Source organism: Felis catus, chromosome A2 (assembly GCF_018350175.1).
Source record: "Felis catus isolate Fca126 chromosome A2, F.catus_Fca126_mat1.0, whole genome shotgun sequence".
Lineage (NCBI taxonomy): Eukaryota > Metazoa > Chordata > Mammalia > Carnivora > Felidae > Felis > Felis catus.
The window spans coordinates 116,621,825-116,640,033 of NC_058369.1; the positions used below are offsets into that span (position 1 = coordinate 116,621,825).

The 18,209-nt window shown below is 38.7% G+C and overlaps 1 long non-coding RNA gene across 1 annotated transcript in view; it reads right to left on the minus strand.

Moving 5' to 3' along the window:
- Positions 1–18,209, minus strand: part of LOC123383906 — a 53,822-nt gene that overhangs the window by 17,532 nt on the left and 18,081 nt on the right. Inside the window, exon 2 of the long non-coding RNA XR_006594280.1 lies at positions 3,206–3,375. This is a non-coding gene — a long non-coding RNA (uncharacterized LOC123383906). The remainder of the gene's footprint in view (positions 1–3,205; positions 3,376–18,209) is intronic.

Consider the following 18,209-nt stretch of genomic DNA (forward strand, 5'->3'; position numbering starts at 1 on the left):
ACCGGCTCAATGTTACTTCCTCAAGATACTATCTTCAGAATTCCTACTCTATTTTCATTATATGTTAGCACTTTCCACATCTTTACTGGCTCTTTTTTTTTTTTTTTAACATGCTACTTCCCTCACTAAAAAGCAAGCTTCTTAAAACAAAAAGTGACTTTCTAACTTTGTATTTCAGAATGTAAAGCTGTACCTGGCACCTAACAAACACCTGTTAAATGCTTGCTTCCTATTAAAAACAAGGAATGGGGGGGCGCCTGAGTGGCTCAGTTAAGCGTCCGACTTCGGCTCAGGTCATGATCTCATGGTCGTGAGTTTGAGCCCCATGTCGGGCTCTGTGCCAACAGCTCAGAGCCTGGAGCCAGCTTTGGATTCTGTGTCTCCCTCTCTCTCTGCCCCTCCCCCACTTGCACTCTGTCTGTCCCTTCTCAAAAATAAATAAACATTAAAAAAATTAAAAAATAAAATTCCCATTTAAAGAAAAAAGAAGTCTGTAAGTCAGAAATATATTGAGGTCCAATATTATTGAAATAAGGTTTAATCAAAATGGATGCTTTGAATTCAATGAATATCTTGAGTTAATCTTAAGATTTAGTCATTTACTTAAAAAAAATTTTATGTTTCTCTATATTTGAGAGAAAGAGAGAGAGCAATCAGGGGAGGGACAGAGAGAGGGGGACAGAGGATCTGAAGTGAGAACCTGACATAAGGCTCAAACCCACGAACCATGAGATCAGGACCTGAGCTGAAGCTGGATGCTTAACTTACTGAGGTATCCCAGCACTCTAGGTTTAGTCATTTACTTTAAAGAAATTTAATAAGTTTTATCAAATCTTAATCATCTTCAGTTTCAATGAATTTCTCAAATTTTATTTATACAAGGAAAAAATACAAATTACTGGATTTATTGACATTTGTCAGTTATAAACCTTATTTTAAAAAGAAGCATATGATTACAGTGTTGATTAAAGGTCATATATTCTGTGATCTTTTTTTTTATGTTGAAACTTCTATTTTTGTTCTCTACTGTAGTTGAGACATGAGGAAAGGGTAAGGAAAGGAGCAAAATTTAATTGGCAGAAAATACAAGTATTAACCAACTCTTCCAAAGAAACTACAGTGGAATGGGAATAATATAAATCATAGAGACACCTGGCTGGCTCAGTTGGTAGAGCATGTGACTCTTGATCTCAGGGTTGTGAGTTCAAGCCCCACTAATGGGTGTAAAGATTATTAAAAAAAATTTTTTTAATAATATAAATTGTAATAGAAAGTGAAAATCAGTTTCCATATGTAGCATGTGTCACTTCGTTTCTTGAATGCAGGAGGTGATTGATGGGTGGGTAGACAGACATGTGCTGTGTAGATCAAAGTTGTGTGTCTCAGAGTCACTCTGTCTTTAGCAAATCACAACAGAGTACTTTTGTAATGCTAATAATATAGTCATTCAGATAAATGACAATGCATCCTCAAATTTCCAGGGATGGTTGTGATTTCAAATATTTTGTCCTATTGTCCCATGAATATATCTTTTATACCATACGTCCTAAATTTCATTTCTGAGAACACGGTTTACAGGAGTTATAGACTAATTGTTATATTAATAACTTATGAAGAATATTGTCTTGGTTTTTTGTTTTTTAGGAGAATAAGATTAGAGATGTTCTATTAAGTCCTCCAAATAACCTATGGGACTTCTCTGTAATAAGTGTCTTATGTGGGAAGTGCTTGGGTGGCTCAGTTGGTTAAGCATCCAACTTAAGTTCAGGTCATGATTTTGTGGTCCCTGAGGTTGAGCCCTGCAGCTGACTCTCTGCTGTCACCACAGAGCCCACGTCAGATACTCTGTCCCTCTCTCTCTCTGCCCCTCCCCCACTCACATGCTCTCCCTCCCTCCCTCTCTCTGAACTTTTTTCAAAAGGGACTTGGGGCGCTGGGTGGCATCTGACTTTTGATTTGGGCTCAGGTCATGATCTCACAGTTTGTAGGCTCCAGCCCGGAGTTGGGCTCTGTGCTGACAGTGCAAAGCCTGCTTAGGATTCTCTCTCCCTCTCTCTGCCCCTCCCCACCCGTGCTGTCTCTGTCTCTCTCAAAAAAAAAAAAAAAAAAAAACTTTTTTAAAAAGTGACTTATGTGGAACTGATGAAATATCTACAGACAACTGTTGCTCATCATCATTGCCTATATCCCTCAGCACTTAGTACCGTTCCTTACAAAAAAAAAAAAAAAAACACCCAGACTTTTCAGTTAAGTATCTGTTGAATTAATTAGAAGACTGGAATTCAGGAGTAATGTCTTTAAGCCACTCAGAGAAATTAATCTTCTCTTTTTTTCTAACACTATTCTAATTTTGCATTTGCCTAGAGTTGGTGATTTTCTGAGGTGTTGCCACACATCCACTAGGACTTAGGCATTAAGTCCTGCTCAGTTTATCTCAAAGCCAGCAGAGAAGGGCTTGGATTTTCCACATACCAACACCTACAAACTGCCATCCACTGCCCACCCTACTCATTGGGTTCAAATAATTTCTTTGATACCCCATTCGTTTGTTTTTGTGGCATTTGTCTTAGAAATTAAGAAGTGTCTTTGTTCGTGTTTTTATTGGATTTTAAAATTCAAATGTTTGGAATGAGGAAAAATACTGCTGAAAACAAACTTTCTATGCTTTGTCCCTGAATAACCCGATGATTGAATAGGATCATTTGAATATGGTGTTTTACTTGTCATTTCTCACAAAAGATCTTAAGCTTCCTCTGAGTTTTGGAAATTAAGAAAATTTTGGAGTGAAGATGTGTAATTGAGTTAAAAAATTTTTTGTCATGATATGCAGATTTGAGAAGTTTTTCACACAGCAGCCACAGGGATCTGTTTAAAAATCTGATCACAGCTACACTGCTTAAAACTTTTCAATGGTTTCCCATTTGGCCTACAATAAACTCTGAACCTCTCAACCCAATCTTTAAAGCCTTGCCTGACAAATTCATTGGTCTCATCTTATACCCTTTCTCCTCAGTCCTCACAGCTAGACATAAAAAAGTTCTGCTTTTAGACTTTCCTCCAGTAAAATCATCTCACATGCTCCTCCCCAGCCTGCAACACTTCTCTCCAGCCAACAATACCTTACCTTTACCACCCCCAACACCCTCTTCATACCTTCACCCAACTACTCAACATCCAGTTTTCAACGTAAAAGTTATTTCCTCACATAAGATACTTTTGCTTCTATAGGTTGGCAGTTCCCACAGCATCTAGCAATTTTTCTTCACAGTAACTTCTAAAATGTCTTTCTTCCTCACTTAGTTGGACATTCTCTGAGACCAGGGATTGGGCTCTTTAGTGGATCTTTAACTCCAGCACAGTGCTCAGCACATACTTCTGTAACAATGAATGAGACAGTATTATTGAAGATGCCATACAAGAAACAAGCAGGGTTCAACTATGACATATCTTTTTTTAATCTAGATCTAAATTATGGATTAGGACTAAATAATATTTTTCATCTGTTCATGACTCAATGTTTAGTGTCACATTGACCAAAAGGCTGTGAAGAAAACTAGCCAGAATAAAAGAACAAATTCCTCCTTTTACAAAAATTTTACCTATGTTTACTGCTGAGAATCATAGACTTCAGCATTGCTTTTTATTTGTTTGCTCTTTTTTTTTTTTAAGTTTATGATGAGCTTAGCCACTTAATATGCAGGTTTCCCCCACCATCCAAAAGCGGAGTGTTCCTATGAAAACTTTCACAAGACAGAATGGTTTAAATGAAGAAACAATTACCATTTTGTAAAAGCGAAAATCTTCTTGGGATTTCTTTCAGTTAGTGGTAGGAAAAAGGTACTAATGTAGTTCTTTTGTAAAAGTGAAGGAGCATAAACTTTGGGATAGCAAGGGAAACCTTGCGGTCTGTACCATATTTCAATATGGTACAGATAAAAGGAGTAAAGGAGGAAAGTAAGGCACTTCAAGGTAAATGTTGAGTCTGATTCACCTCTAGCACAAGATTGCTAGGTATGCTGGGGATACAGCAGCCACGGGTCTTTGTTGCATATGGCTTCACCTACAGCTCTCATAAAAAGCTGTGAATCCGCTCACGAAACTGTGCATTCCAAAGCAGAAAGGGTTGGGACGTATGGTCTTTATATTCATATGACTATCCAGCAAGCACATGGCAATTGTTTCAGGACCGTTTTTTACTGTACTTTACTGTGCATCAGTTTTTAATATAAAAATATGTATAATTTGTGTAATTAAAGTATATATAAAGCATACATATGTATATGTATACCCTATATAGATAAAGTAACAGCTTTATCAAGATACAATTCATCTATTTAAAGTATATAATTTGAGGGTCTCCTGGATGGCTCAGTTGGTTAAGCATCCAACTTCAGCTCAGGTCATGATCTCACAGTTTGTGGGTTCAAGCCTTGCATTGAGCTCTGTGCTCACAGCTCAGAGGCTGGAGCCTGCTTCAGGTTCTGTGTCTTCCTCTCTCTCTCTCTGCCCCTCCCCTGATTGTGCTCACTCTCTCTATCTCAAAAATAAATAATAAACATTAAAATTTTTAATAAAAAAATAAAAATAAAAATATATAATTTTAAGTCTTCAATATCTTCATAGAGTCGTGCAACCACTACCACAATTTTGGAACATTTTCATCATCCTACACAGCAACCCTGTATAGATTAGTGGCCACTCCCCCTTAAGCTCCAATCCCCCACCCTTAGGCAACAATTAATTGACTTTCTGTCTCTAGAGATTTGCCCATTCTGGACATTTCATATAAATAGAATCATACAATATGTGTTTTGTGTGTGTGTGTGCCTGGCTGCTTTCTTTCAGCACAATGTTTCAAGGTCCATCCATGCAGTAGCATGTATCAGAACTGCATTCTTTTTACAGCTGAATAATATTCCGCTGCTTGGAAATGCCACATTATATTTGTCCCTTCATCAGTTTACAGACATTTCAGTGGTTCCCCTTTTTGGCTATTATGAACAATGTTGCTCTGAACACTAATGTACATATTTTTGTATGGCTGTATGATTTTAAAATCTCTTGGATATATAGCTAGGAATGGAATTGCTAGGGAATATGGTAACTTTATGCTTAACCTTTTGAGCAACTTCCAGTCTTTTCCAAAGTGACTACACCAACCACCAGCACTGTATGAGGGTTATATTCCCACCAGCAGTGCCTGAGAGTTCCAGTTTTTCCACATCCTCACCAACATTTGGTATGAGTTGGCTTTTGATAATAGCCATCGTAGTACAAGTATACAGTGGTGTCTTTGGTTTTGATTAGTTTTTCCTCTAGATGGCTAACAATGTTGAACATCTTTTAATTTGTTTATCGGCCATTTGCATATCTTTTGGGAGAAATATCTGTTCAGATTCATTGCCTATTCAATTATATAGAGTTTTGTTTGTTTGTTTTGCATTATTGAGATGTAAGAGTTCTTTATTCTGAATACAGGTCCCTTATCAGCTACATTATTTGCAAATATTTTCTTCCATTCTTTTTACTTTCTTTTTTTTCTTTTTTTTTAATATATGAAATTTATTGTCAAATTGGTTTCCATAAAACACCCAGTGCTCATCCCAAAAGATACCCTCTTCAATGCCCATCACCTACCCTTCGCTCCCTCCCACCCTCCAATCAACCCTCAGTTTGTTCTCAGTTTTTAAGAGTCTCTTATGCTTTGGCTCTCTCCCACTCTAACCTTATTTTTTTTCCTTCCCCTCCCCCATGGGTTTCTGTTAAGTTTCTCAGGATCCACATAAGAGTGAAAACATATGGTATCTGTCTTTCTCTGTATGTCTTATTTCACTTAGCATCACACTCTCCAGTTCCATCCACGTTGCTACAAAGGGCCATATTTCATTCCTTCTCATTGCCATGTAGTACTCCATTGTGTATATAAACCACAATTTCTTTATCCATTCATCAGTTGATAGACATTTAGGCTTTTTCCACAATTTGGCTACTGTTGAGAGTGCTGCTATAAACATTGGGGTACAAGTGCCCCTATGCATCAGTACTTCTGTATCCCTTCGGTAAATTCCTAGCAGTGCTACTGCTGGGTCATAAGGTAAGTCTATTTTTAATTTTCTGAGGAACCTCCACACTGTTTTCCAGAGCATCTGCACCAGTTTGCATTCCCACCAACCATGCAAGAGGGTTCCCGTTTCTCCACATCCTCTCCAGCATCTATAGTCTCCTGATTTGTTCATTTTGGCCACTCTGACTGGCATGAGATGATATCTGAGTGTGGTTTTGATTTGTATTTCTCTGATGAGGAGTGATGTTGAGCATCTTTTCATGTGCCTGTTGGCCATCCAGATGTCTTCTTTAGAGAAGTGTCCATTCATGTTTTCTGCCCATTTCTTCACTGGATTATTTGTTTTTTGGGGGGTGTGGAGTTTGGTGAGCTCTTTATAGATTTTGGATACTAGCCCTTTGACCGATATGTCATTTGCAAATATCTTTTCCCATTCCGTTGGTTGCCTTTTAGTTTTGTTGATTGTTTCCTTTGCATTGCAGAAGCTTTTTATCTTCATGAGGTCCCAACAGTTCATTTTTGCTTTTAATTCCCTTGCCTTTGGGGATGTGTCAAGTAAGAAATTGCTGCAGTTGAGGTCAGAGAGGTCTTTTCCTTCTTTCTCCTCTAGGGTTTTGATGGTTTCCTGTCTCACATTCAGGTCCTTTATCCATTTTGAGTTTATTTTTGTGAATGGTGTGAGAAAGTGGTCTAGTTTCATTCTTCTGCATGTTGCTGTCCAGTTCTCCCAGCACCATTTGTTAAAGAGACTGTCTTTTTTCCATTGGATATCCTTTCCTGCTTTGTCAAAGATTAGTTGGCCATACTTTTGTGGGTCTAATTCTGGGGTTTCTATTCTATTCCATTGGTCTATGTGTCTGTTTTTGTGCCAATACCATGCTGTCTTGATGATTACAGCTTTGTAGTAGAGGCTAAAGTCTGGGATTGCGATGCCTCCTGCTTTGGTCTTCTTCTTCAAAATTACTTTGGCTATTCAGGGCCTTTTGTGGTTCCATATGAATTTTAGGATTGCTTGTTCTAGCTTTGAGAAGAATGCTGGTGCAATTTTGATTGGGATTGCATTGAATGTGTAGATAGCTTTGGGTAGTGTTGACATTTTAACAATATTTATTCTTCCAACCCATGAGCATGGAATGTTTTTCCATTTCTTTATATCTTCTTCAATTTCCTTCATAAGCTTTCTATAGTTTTCAGCATACAGATCTTGTACATCTTTGGTTAGATTTATTCCTAGGCATTTTATGTTTCTTGGTGCAATTGTGAATGGGATCAGTTTCTTTATTTGTCTTTCTGTTGCCTCATTATTAGTGTATAAGAATGCAACTGATTTCTGTACATTGATTTTGTATCCTGCAACTTTGCTGAATTCATGTATCAGTTCTAGCAGACTTTTGGTGGAGTCTATCGGGTTCTCCATGTATATTATCATGTCACCTACAAAAAGTGAAAGCTTGACTTCATCTTTGCCAATTTTGATGCCTTTGATTTCCTTTTGTTCTCTGATTGATGATGCTAGCACTTCCAACACTATGTTAAACAACAGCGGTGAGAGTGGACATCCCTGTCGTGTTACTGATCTCAGGGGGAAAGCTGTCAGTTTTTCCCCATTGAGGATGATGTTAGCTGAGGGCTTTTCATAAATGGCTTTTATGATGTTTAAGTATGTTCCTTCTATCCCGACTTTCTCAAGGGTTTTTATTAAGCAACGATGCTGAATTTTGTCAAATGCTTTTTCTGCATCGATTGACAGGATCATATGGTTCTTATATTTTCTTTTATTAATGTGATGTATCACGTTGATTGATTTGTGAATGCTGAACCAGCCCTGCCTCCCAGGAATGAATCCCACTTGATCATGGTGAATAATTCTTTTTATAAGCTGTTGAATTCGACTTGCTAGTATCTTATTGAGAAATTTTGCATCCGTATTCATCAGGGATATTGGCCTGTAGTTCTCTTTTTTTACTGGGTCTCTGTCTGGTTTAGGAATCAAAGTAATACTGGCTTCATAGAATGAGTCTGGAAGTTTTCCTTCCCTTTTTATTTTTTGGAATAGCTTGAGAAGGATAGGTATTATCTCTGCTTTAAATGCCTGGTAGAACTCCCCTGGGAAGCCATCTGGTCCTGGACTCTTATTTGTTGGGAGATTTTTGATAACTGATTCAATTTCTTCGCTGGTCATGGGTCTGTTCAAGCTTTCTATTTCCTCCTATTTGAGTTTTGGAAGTGTGTGGGTGTTTAGGAATTTGCCCATTTCTTCCAGGTTGTCCAGTTTGTTGGCATATAATTTTTCATACTATTCCCTAATAATTGCTTGTATTTCTGAGGGATTGGTTGTAAAAATTCCATTTTCAGTCATGATTTTATCTATTTGGGTCATCTCCCTTTTCTTTTTGAGAAGCCTGGCTAGAGGTTTATCAATTTTGTTTATTTTTTCAAAAAACCAACTCTTGGTTTCATTGATCTGCTCTATAGATTTTTTAGATTCTATATTGTTTACTTCTGCTCTGATCTTTATTATTTCTCTTCTTCTGCTGGGTTTAGGGTATCTTTGCTGCTCTGCTTCTATTTCCTTTAGGTGTGCTGTTAGATTTTGTATTTGGGATTTTTCTTGTTTCTTGAGATAGGCCTGGATTGCAATGTATTTTCCTCTCCGGACTGCCTTTGCTGCATCCCAAAGCGTTTGGATTGTTGTATTTTCATTTTCGTTTGTTTCCATATAATTTTTAATTTCTTCTCTAATTGCCTGGTTGACCCATTCATTCTTTAGTAGGGTGTTCTTTAACCTCCATGCTTTTGGAGGTTTTCCAGACTTTTTCCTGTGGTTGATTTCAAGCTTCATCGCATTGTGGTCCAAAAGTATGCATGGTATGATCTCAATTCTTGTATACTTATGAAGGGCTGTTTTGTGGCCCAGTATGTGATCTATCTTGGAGAATGTTCCATGTGCACTCAGGAAGAAAGTATATTCTGTTGCTTTGGGATGCAGAGTTCTAAATATATCTGTCAAGTCCATCTGATCCAATGTATCATTCATGGCCCTTGTTTCTTTATTGACCATGTGTCTAGATGATCTATCCATTGTTGTAAGTGGGGTATTAAAGTCCCCTGCAATTACCACATTCTTGTCAATAAGGTTGCTTATGTTTGTGAGTAATTGTTTTATGTATTTGGGGGCTCCCGTATTTGCTGCATAGACATTTATAATTGTTAGTTCTTCTTGATGGATAGACCCTGTAATTATTATATAATGCTCTTCTTTATCTCTTATTACAGCCTATAATTTAAAGTCTAGTTTGTATGATATAAGTGTGGCTACTCCAGCTCTCTCTTGACTTCCAGTAGCATGATAAATAGTTCTCCATCCCCTCACTTTCAATCTGAAAGTGTCCTCAGGTCTAAAATGAGTCTCTTGTAGACAGCAAATAGATGGATCTTGTTTTTTTATCCATTCTGATACCCTATGTCTTTTGGTTGGCGCATTTAGTCCATTTACATTCAGTGTTATTATAGAAAGATATGGGTTTAGAGTAATTGTGATGTCCGTAGGTTTCATGCTTGTAGCGATGTCTCTGGTACCCTGTCTCACAGGATCCCCCTTAGGATCTCTTGTAGGGCTGGTTTAGTGGTGACGAATTCCTTCAGTTTTTGTTTGTTTGGGAAGACCTTTATCTCTCCTTTTATTCTAAATGACAGACTTGCTGGATAGAGGATTCTTGGCTGCATATTTTTTTCTGTTCATCACATTGAAGATTTCCTGCCATTCCTTTCTGGCCTGCCAAATTTCAGTAGAGAGATCTGTCACAAGTCTTATCGGTCTCCCTTAATATGTTAGAGCACGTTTATCCCTAGCTGCTTTCAGAATTTTCTCTTTATCCTTGTATTTTGCCAGTTCCACTATGATAGGTTGTGCAGAAGATCGATTCAAGTTACTTACATCTGAAGGGAGTTCTCTGTGCCTCTTGGATTTCAATGCCTTTTTCCTCCCCCAGATCCAGGAAGTTCTCAGCTATTATTTCTTCAAGTATACCTTCAGCACCTTTCCCTCTCTCTTCCTCCTCTGGAATACCAATTATGCGTAGATTATTTCTCTTTAGTGCATCACTTAGTTCTCTAATTTTCCCCTCATAATCCTGGATTTTTTTATCTGTCTTTTTCTCAGCTTCTTCATTTTCCATAATTTTATCTTCTAGTTCACCTATTCTCTCCTCCACCTCTTCAATCCGAGATGTGGTCGTCTCCATTTTATTTTGCAGTTCATTAATAGCATTTTTTAGCTCCTCCTGGCTGTTCCTTAGTCCCTTGATCTCTGTAGCAAGAGATTCTCTGCTGTCCTTTATACTGTTTTCAAGCCCAGCGATTAATTTTATGACTATTATTCTAAATTCACTTTCTGTTATGTTGTTTAAAGTGTTTTTGATCAGTTCGTTAGTTGTCGTTATTTCCTGGAGGTTTTTTTGAGGGGAATTCTTCCGTTTTGTCATTTTGGATAGTCCCTGGAGTGGTGCAGAACTGCAGGTCATTTCCCTGTGCTGTCTTGAATAACTTGCGTTGGTGGGCGGGGCTGCAGTCTGACCTGATGTCTGCCCCCAGCCCACCGCTGGGGCCACAGTCAGACTGGTGTGTGCCTTCTCTTCCCCTCTTCTCAGGGCGGGATTCACTGTGGAGTGGCGTGGCCCATCTGGGCTACTTGCATACTGCCAGGCTTGTGGTGCTGGGGATCTGGCATATTAGCTGGGGTGGATCAGCAAGGTGCACAGGGGTGGGAGGGGCAGGCTCAGCTCACTTATCCTTCAGTGATTTGTTTCAGGAGGGAGTCAGACCTGCCACCGGAGGGATGGATCAGCAGAAGCACAGCATTGGGTGTTTGCACGGTGCAAGCAAGTTCCCTGACAGGAACTGGTTCCCTTTGGGATTTTGGCTGGGGGATGGGCGAGGGAGATGGTGCTGGCGAGTGCCTTTGTTCCCCGCCAAGCTGAGCTCTGTCATCCCGGGGCTCAACAACTCTCCCTCCCATTGTCCTCCAGCCCTCCCGCTCTCCGAGCAGATCTGTTAACTTATAACCTTCCAGATGTTAAGTCCCACTTGCTGTCCAAACACACTCCATCCGGCCCCTCCACTTTTGCAAGCCAGACTCCGGGCTCTGCTTTGCCAGTGGGTTGCCCCTCCGCCCCGGCTCCCTCCCGCCAGTCCGTGTAGTGTGCACCGCCTCTCTGCCCTTCCTACCCTCTTTTGTGGGCCTCTCGTCTATGCTTGGCTCTGGAGAATCGGTTCTGCTAGTCTTCTGGCAGTTTTCTGGGTTATTTAGGCAGGTGTGGGTGGAATCTAAGTGATCCGCAGGACACAGTGAGCCCAGCGTCCTCCTACACCACCATCTTCCCAGAAGCCTCTCTTTTTACTTTCTTGATGGCATCCTTGGAAGTATGAAAGATTTTAATTATGATGGAGTTCAATTTATTCTTTCTTTGGGCTTTTGGTGTCATATTTAAGAAGATTTTGCTTGACTCAAGGTTACAAAGTTTTACTCCTATATTTTCTAAGAGTTTTCTATTTGTTTAGTCTTACATTTAGGTCTTTGATCCATTTTGAGTTAATTTTTGTGTATGGTGTAAGGAAGGGACACAACCTCATTCTTTAACATGTGGATATCCAGTTCTCCTACTACCATTTGTTGAAAGGACTATTTTTCACTATTGAATTGTCTCGGTACACTTGTTGAAAACAAACTGACCATAAATGTGAGAGATTATATCAGTACTCTCTATTCTTTTCCATTAATCTGTATGTCTGTCCTTATGCCAATATCACAGTATCTTGACTATGTAGTTTTGTAATAAGTTTTGAAATCAGGGAGTGTGATTTTTTTCAGCTTTGTTCTTCTTTTTCAGGATTGTTTAGATATTCTGGGTCCTTTGCATTTTCATGTAAATCTTAGGATCTGTTTTCATTTCTGCAAAAGGTCATCCTGAATTGTGGGAGTAGTGACATAGAAGTGTAGATCAATTTGTGAATAATGCTGTCTTAACAAAATTATTGAGTCTTTTGTTCTAAGAACATGGAATGTCATTCCACTTAGGTCTTCTTCAGTTTATTTCAACAATATTTTGAAGTTTTCAGCATTTAAGATGTATACTTCTTGTGTTAAATTTATTTCTAAGTATTTTTTGGTGCTATTATAAATGGGTTGGTTTTCTTGTTTGCTTTCAACTATTGTATAGAAGAAAAGCAAGGTATATATAAGAAGTAGAATGATGTTTTAGAGTTATTATAAAATGTTATATGATCATTTAGTGTCCAAAAATGTGTACTCTCATAAAAAATTAAAATAAAACCCACTGATGGGGCACCTGGATGGCTCAGTGGGTTAAGTGGCCAACTTCGGCTCAGGTCATGATTGCGTGGTTTGTGAGTTCCAGCCCTGCATCGGGCTCTGTGCTGACAGCTCAGAGCCTGGAGCCTGCTTCGGATTGTGTCTCCCAATCTCTCTCTGCCGCTCCCCCACTGGAGCACACATGCACACTCTCTCTCTCAGAAATAATAAAAATGAATAAATAAGTCCCACTGAAACCAAATACATTACTCAATGAAGGGACAGAACCACCAGAAAGACCAGTTTTTCTTATTAGATAACATCCTTCACTTCTAACAATGGGCTCCAAAAATTTAAAAGGCTATGAATTAATGAATTGATCAAAGATGGAATGGGCCACCTCAGGTATTTTGACTCAAAGAGAATGTTTAGAAATAATAAGACTTTTTTCAGCTTCTAGATTCTACCCTATATGTTAGCATGACCTGAAAAAGTACGTAAATTCTCTGGGCCCCAGTTACTTCAGCTGCAAAATAAAAGGATGGGACCAGGTGAGCACTAAGTTGTCTTCTAATAATTTTTCCAGATTGTCAGCTGATTAAATTTAAGTGACAAAAAATTAAGGGCAAATGATAATTTCTGCACCCAAATAGATACACTCTTCCTAAGAAAGCAATGTACACAAAAAATTTTGTCCCTCCCAAGGTTATATGCTAATGCTTTCCCATTACGTTTGATGCCTATGGTCAAAATCTATAAATATACTCATTAGCCTTCTTTCCTAATTTTTATCTTCATTTTATATGAACTTTGTATATTTACTTATAGTCCACATGTTATATCCCCTTCCTTTTTGCTCATTTTAGCATTTAAATACCTTTGGTGACTAACTTGGCCCCTGACCATTTCCCAACTCAGAACCTCCTATGTGGAAAGCAAGGTAGAGTACTGTCTAAGTAGTACATTGTCATTTATAACAGCTGTAGAAAGTCTCCAAGGTTCCTAATGTCCCTTACTTGTTTATCAATTATAGAAATTTTTTTATAAATGACTGAGATAACACTGAATACAAACAGGAAACATGCTTGACTTTAAATTTATAATAAATCAATGGATTTTTGAAAAATTCATCATGTGCTATCCTTTAGAACTGGAAAATATAATAAAAATAGTTTTTAAAGTATAAAATAAGTCTAATTATAATTTTTAACCGTTAAAGTTACAGGCACTGAGCATCTGAAATGGGAAGTGATGGAAACAAATAACAAAGAGCGGGCAGAATAGATGATTGTGTGATGGAGGCTTTGGAGGAGGTGTGAAACATATATACACTGAGGGCTCTGAAAATAATCTTTGACTAAGAAACCACTTTGCTTAGGAGATGAATAGATAGATGGATAGAGATAATCTCCTAGGCAAATGGCAATAGGAACTTTGGAGACCTTTCCTTGGGCATTAGAAATCAGAGCATGGCACAAAAATAGACACATAGATCAATAGAACAGAATAAAAACCCAGAAATGAACACACAACTATATGGTCAGTTAATCTTCACCAAAGAAGGAAAGAATACCCAATGGAAAAAAACAGTCTCTTCAATGAATGGTGTTGGGAAAACTAAACAGCAGCATGCAAAAGAATGAAACTAGACCACTTTATTTCACCATACACAAAAATAAATTAAAAATGGATAAAAGACTTAAATGTGAGACAGGAAACCATTAAAATCCTAGAGGAGAACACAGGCAGCAACCTCTTTGACATCAGCTGCAGCACTTCTTACAAGACATGTCTCTGGAGACAAGGGAAACAAAGCGAAATATGAACTATTGGGACTTCATCAAGATAAAAAGCTTCTGCACAGAGAAGGAAACAATCAACAAAACTAAAAGGCAGCGTTCATAATGGGAGAAGATATTTGCAAATGACATATCTGATAAAGGGCTAGTGTCCAAAATATATTAAGGACTTACAAAACTCAACACACCCTCAAAAATAATCTAATTTAAAAATGGGCAGAAGACATGAACAGACATTTCTCCAAAGACATCCAGATGGCCAACAGACACATTAAAAGATGCTCAACATCACTCATCATCAGGGAAATGCAAATTAAAACTACAGTGAAATACCACTTCACACCTGTCAGAATGACTAAAATTAACAACACGAGAAACAACAGGTTTTGGCAAAAGGGGAACACTCTTACACTGTTGGTAGGAATGCAAACTGGTGCAGCCACTTTGTAAAACAGTATAGAGATTCCTCAAAAAGTTAAAAATAGAATTACCTTATAATTCAGCAATTTTACTACTAGGTATTTACCCAAAAAATACAAAAATACCAATTCAAAGGGTATGTGCACCCTGATGTTTATAGCAGCATTATCTACAATAGCCAAATTATGGAAAGAGCCCAAACATCCATCGACTGATGAATGGATAAGGAAGATATGGTATAGGGGTGCCCAGGTGGCTCAGCTGGTTGAGCATCTGATTCTTGATCTTGGCTCAGGTCATGATCTCATGATTTGTAAGTTCGAGCCTGATGTTGGGCTCTGTGCTAACAGTGCTAAGCCTACTTAGAATTCTCTCTTTCTCCCTTTCTGCCCCCCCCCTCCACTTTCTCTCTCTCAAAATAAATAAATAAGCATTTTTTAAAGATGTGGTATGCATGTACAATGGAATATTACTCAGCCATAAAAAAAGAATGAAATCTGGCCATTTGCAATGACGTGCATGGAGCTAGAGAGTACTATGCTAAAATAAGTCAGAGAAAGACAAATACCATATGATATCACTTGTATGTGGAATTTAAGAAACAAAATAATCATAGGGGAAAAAAGAGAGAGGCAAACAAGGAAACAGACTCTTAACTATAGACAACAAACCAATGGTTACCAGAGGGGAAGTGGGTGGGGGGATGGATTAAATAGGTGATGGGGATTAATGAGTGCACTTGTGATGAACTCTGGATATTGTATAGAAATGTGGAATCACTATATTGCACACCTGAAACTAATATTACACTATGTATTAACCAACTGGAATTTAAATAAAAATTTAAAAAAATTGGTGCACTGCTTAGATAATAGTCGACCCTGCTTTTCCCAATAGGAAAATAGTTGGGGGTAAGATAGAGACCAAAGGTGTCTAAATACTAAAATAAACAATAAAAAAGGATATTTGATACACACACACACACACACACACACGTATGTGTACATATACATACATGTATGTATACATACTTATACACGTGTACATATGTATATTACCCAAATTATAGAAGTATCATTCATCATTCATGAAGATAATATTTATGACTATCTACTCTATGCTAGGTACCATCCTCAACCCTGGGATTTTTTTTTCAGTAAACAAAACAAGTTAGGGGCTCCTGGGTGGCTCAGTTGGTGAATTGTCCAAGTCTTGATTTTGGCTCAGGTCATGATCCCATGGTTCGTGAGTTTGAGCCCCGCGTGGGGCTCTGTGCCAACAGTGTAGAGCTTGCTTGGGATTCTCTCTCTCCCTCTCTCTCTGCCCCCTCCCCTGCACTTGCTGTATCTCTCAAAATAAATAAATAAACTAACAAAAAAAAACAGGTTACACTCTAATGGGACTATATTGTTATATTAGCTTTTACTGGCTGTAGCACCTAGCACAGTAAAAGGCACACAGGATATGCTTACTTCTCCTGATTATAATATGGAACATTATCTGTACCAGTCATTGTTGGTGAGGGGAGAACAGTTCCCTGAGTATTATGGAAGGGACTTCTTCTAGAATTGACTTCACACAGTTATGATGAGCTAGGAAAGGAAGGTCTTGCATTGGAGTCACCAGCCAGTCAGTGTGAGAAACCCAGACTCCAGGCCAAGAAGGGGAGCTGAGGGGAGGGTGACAGGAAGCCATTGCCTTTGTGCAGCTCTGGCTTCTGCAGGTGGGCCTCAGGTGGTGGGCCTGGGGCAGCTGTTTGTCAGCAGTTGGGAAGAGGAGCTAGGCATGGAACAGCTGGAACTGGCCGGGCACCTGTGTGTCTGTCCATCACTGATCTATGATGACCAGCAGAGAGAACTGACCATTCCTTCACTTCTGCCTTCCAACCGCATGAGCTTAACCAGGTTGACGCAGCACAAAACACCACATCTGCAACAATATGTGGTGCTGATGGATTCCAGGGTGGCCCTCATGATTCCCCACTCTGGTGTCCACGCCTTTGTATAACACCCTTCACCTGGTACAGGTGGGACTTGTGACTTGCTTCTAATCAATAGAATACAGCAAAGGTGATGAATATCACTCCCATACTTATGTTACATAGTGCTCAGCCTTTAGCAGATGAGAGCTAGAGAGACTCTCCAGCTGGCCCTGAAGGAGCAAACAACCAGGCTGTGAACTGCCTCTAGGAAGCACACCTTGGAAGGAGCAGCATGCCATGGATGAAAAACTAACTGTAGGCATCACCAGCTCTCACTTTCAGCTTCTAGTTTCACCTTTCCTTGTTTCATCCCAGTACAAGGCTTCTCTGTTTTGGTGCCATGGGCACTGCAGGCTGGATAACTTTGTGTGTAGGGAGCTATTCTGTGCACTGTAGAAGGTTTAGCAGCATCTCCAGGCTCTACAAACCAAACGCTATTATTAGTCACCACTCTCCCCCTGTTACAGCAACCAAAAGTGTTTCCAAACATTGCCAAATGTGCCCTGAGGGGTAAAATTGCTCTGTTTGAGAACTACTATTCTAGTATAAGAGCTACTGTAGCACAGAGTTCTGTGTGGGCCAAAGAGAAATCTTTAAAAAGAGAAAGATAAGCCTTGGGCACAGCTAATTTGCACACTAGGAAAATCTATTTTCTAAGCACACACTCTTCAAAGTCAAAGCTGGTGTTTGCAGCCCGGGGTTCGATGGCTCTTTCATTTTGCTTGCCAGCTAATAATGAAGAAAGTGCTCATGTGAACACATTACAGGCACAAGTTCTTTGGAAAACAAGACTGTATTTTAAACAATGCAGGTAGAAGCATTTGATTTAACCTTTAAATTGCACAGTGCAGATGTAAGTCCTGTTCAAACAGTGCCTATTCTGTGGGAGAGTCTATGAAAAGACAGACCTTGAGAAATGCTTTATAAGTGACTAAATATATAGTGGATCTTTCTGAAATTTTTGCTTGAGCTTTCAGAATCTGTTCTCATCATTATATTTTGGCATAAGCTGCCATGCTGTGTAAAGTATTGTTGCTCAAGTGATGTTATAGGATATTAATGCTAATATGAAATCCTATAAGTGGCACCAATTAGGCACAGAATTATTTTGAAACAGATACCATAGATATAGTGTTACTATATCATTAATATCATATATTATATCATACATATATATTATACTATATCAATATCATATATTATTAAACAGTTTCTCTGGTAACAAAATTCTCTTTAAAGTAAAATTAACCAAAATATGAATGAATGAGTTAATGAATGAATTAATTCTTGCAACCTGTCTTTATTGAAAAACAACCACACATCAGGCACTGCTGTCATTTCTGGAGACATAGTATGTAAGGGGTAAGGTTTCATGACTGTGGTTACAGAAATGATATGGCTCCTTGTTTAATGGAAGAGACAGAAGAATAGTTGCATAAATAGGTATGGTAAGTGTTATAATAATGTCCTGTCCAGGACATTGGGAGGACTGTCCAGGACTGTGGGAGCAGAGTGAGAAGGCACCTGACTCAGCATGGAGATCAGTGAAGCTTCCCATCAGAACTGAGGGATTCATTTGCATATGTCAAGCAAAAAAAGCTAGGAAAGTGTCCCCCAAGCAGAAAGAGCAACATG